Source organism: Cephus cinctus, unplaced genomic scaffold (genome assembly GCF_000341935.2).
Source record: "Cephus cinctus unplaced genomic scaffold, Ccin1 Ccin1_scaffold0436, whole genome shotgun sequence".
NCBI classification, from domain to species: domain Eukaryota; kingdom Metazoa; phylum Arthropoda; class Insecta; order Hymenoptera; family Cephidae; genus Cephus; species Cephus cinctus.
Window position 1 is genome coordinate 3756 of NW_014333116.1, and position 3569 is coordinate 7324.

Below are 3569 nucleotides of genomic sequence, written 5' to 3' on the forward strand. Positions count from 1 at the left end.
AACTGTAATGTTTTTCATGTACTCAATGCTGAGAAAAAAGTATCAGATTCAATGAATTTACTGAGCAGGAGGTGAAATACAATTTAAATCCTTGTCTCAAGCAGATTGATTCTTGCATCCAGTCATTTTCAATTACTTATACTTTTTTTCTAGCGTTGAATATAACAGACAAATCCTATTGCTGACAGGTTCAAATAAAGCTATCGTCAGCAAAGCTATGAATTTTTTCCACACATCGAATAGATTAAAAGAAATTTACATCTTTCGTTGACGGATGCTTGATTCCATTTCAGACATTATTTCTGACACAAATTTAAATTCATAAATGAATCTTTTCTTTATATTTTTATCATGCGGAAGCAAGTGTCTTAGAGGAATTCAGCTTCCATCAGCAAAATATATATAAATTGCTTTTTATTAATTGAACAAATAGAAAAGCTCATATTTTTGTAGATGACATGTTTATTGGAACTACCCTGGACTGTAATGTTCTTGATTTACTCAATGCTAAGAAAAAAGTATCAGATGCAATGAATTTGCCAAGCAGAAGGTGAAATATAATTTAAATCCTAGTCTCAAGCAAATTGACTCTTGCGTCCAGTCTGACCTGTCTATTTTGAGTGAATTCATTCAGACAAACTGTCTATTTCAACTGAAGTCCTTTCGACAGACAATTATAATTATTAAATGGTTAACACTATAAAGTACCTATGTAGCAAATTCATGGAGCATTCTTTGACATAAATGAGCAATTAGAGTGAAGAAACAGGAAGAAAGCAATCCATGCCGCATTAAAATACCTCTTGGTAAATCCATTGCTTCCCTTTTCTGAGCTATGGACATATATATCACACTACAGTTACTATCACTATGATTAATAAATGATTAATTAACCGGTAAAGCGGTAATGAAACAATCAAATGATGAAATGACTGAATTTTTTCACGAAGAGACAGGTTAGGAATCGCGATGTATTTATAAAAAAAATAATATATTTATGTTTTATTACAAATCATTACCACAGACATCAATTATATCCACTATTATAACATGCACAGTCCGCAGAAACGATACGCGAACGACAAGCGCGAAATATGAGACGAACTCATAATAAGATAGTAGCCAACAGCTGAGGCCATATAAACAGAAGACTACACGTGTTCACTGGCTCTTTGCGCATGCGTGTCTCGACCCGTTATGCCTGTGTTGCGTCGAAGCTCATACGTTGTGACGTGGTGGATTTCACCCGTCTTGTCCTCGGCGGAAAATCATGCGAGGGGACAAATTTTTTAAGATTGTGTGAGAGGGTACAAATTGAGAAAAATTTTTCGACTGATATTGCTAAGATGCCATATATCAGCATTGCGGGAACCGATTTTATTGGGCAGAGGCTCATTGTAAAGAAAAAGAAAAATAAAAAATATTCGACCTGACACATTTTTCGCCCACGACATATACCCGCAGATAATTCAAGTTATTTCATCGTAGCAGACAAAAAAGCGCCAACTTGGCGTCAATAAGAGTAGCGGTAGCGTCTCGTGAGGAGGGCGATTTTTTCTTTTAATACTTGGCGTCGAGACGCTACTGCGTCTCTTGATCACCCAAAAAACAGTTACATGTAAAAAACTACGCCAAGTACAGGAGTGCTGTCAATTCCTCTAACAAGAAGTATTGAAATCATATTATTGAGGCCAAGTACATAAGTCACTATATGTTTGCCCATTATATGATCTAGCACTAGCTCTTCATTTTAATTGTATTTTTAAAATTTCCTATAATGTTTTCGCTACTCTTTTACATTACTACTGCTTCTCGTAGCTGATTATGATTTGATGGTCATTTAATTATTTATAAAACTTTAGGTGATTCCTTATCGAGTACTACTTGGCGGATCCGTGCCAGGAATTCCAAAATACTTACTTTGAACGTACTAATAGAATTCTAAAAGTTGTAACGTGGCGTTACACAGCTGGAGGGGATACCACCTAGGAATGACCGAAAAATAAATAAATAGGACTTATCAGGTCGGACAGTGGGTTCAGTGGCACAGTGGTACAGTGGTAAGCGCTCGACTTGGGAGTCCGAAGGTATCGGGTTCGAATCCCGATCAGAACTCCTAATTTTTCGGAAAATCCTAGCCCTCTAGCGCTCTCTGGCGGCTCTATGGATAAAAATTAGTTATAGCAAGGACGAGCCGAGCCGGGCACCGCGTTATAAACTATATGTTTATTATTAAGCTTTTACCGTGATTATTTTTGACGAGTTATTGTTAATATGCTCTCTATAGAAACTTGACCTTGGTTTTGAATCTGATGACTAGCATAATGAACGTAAATTTATATGAAGAAATGAAATGGACCCGCCAACTAGTGCTCGATAAGGAATCACCTAAAGTTTTATTAATTATTAAATGACCATTAAATCATGATCAACTACGGGAAGTAGTAGTAATGTGAAAGAGTAGCGAAAACATTATACGAAATTTTGAAAATACAATTACAATGATGGGCCAGTGCTAGATCATATAATAGGCAAACATGTAGTGAATTATGTCTTGGCCTCAATAATATGATTTTAATACTTTTTGTTAAAGGAATTCACAGCACTCTTGTACTTGGCGTAGTTTTTTACAAGTAAATATTTTTTTAGGGGATATCATAGGTTTTTCTTGTTCAACGGGATATAGAAGCTCTAAGCATTAAAATATAGTAGTATAAGTTGGGGAGTTCTGAATAGAGATTCTTGTAACCGACATATACCGACATTCTAGAACCTTCGAAGGGGGGTGTCCGTGCTAAGTTACCGTCGTGAGATCTACGATTTCCGGAAGTGACGTAATCAAGACCCCTCGATTCCAAGAATTTTCGCTTAATTCTGGGAATTCGGCGTCACATTCTGGGAATTTCGCGCTTGATTCTAGGAATCGCATACGATCGAGCACCTTGTAGAACATTCTAGAAGCTTCTAGAACCTTCTAGAACCTTCCAGAAGCTTCGACGGTTCATGTCCGTGCTAAGTCGCTGAGAATCGCTCCCAGAGCCGACGGTCCTCTCGCGCGACGTTTTGATGGAGCCCCTTGCCCCCCACCGCGGGGAGCCTTCTAGAAGCTTCGATGGACCCCCTTCCTCGCTCCCGATCCGTGTAGATTTCAAACGGCAGCCTTCGGCCGTTTTGACCTCGAACGTTATCTCGCAAAAATGCGCATCGAGGATGCAGCAACAGCAGCAGCAGCATCGATTCCAGGAAATTTGTCAGCCATTCGATTGCAGCCATCGACGGCAGCCCCCCGCCCAAAGCTTTCGATGACTCCCCCGACCCCCCATGCAGACTTCAGGCGGCAGCCGAACACTGTTTTGATCTTGTTATTCAGAGTATCGAATTACTCGCAGAAGATAAGCGACCCTTTGTGCACTTCCGAATGAGCGTAGAAAATTTATTGATGTAGAGTTCGAGCTCAAAGTGCGCCATTCGGGTAGGTATCTTATCGCTCGAACCGATGGGAAACAATTCCAGGAAAACCTTGCATTGGTTCGTGGTGGAGTCAAAGTCATTCTAGAAAAATCTATGTA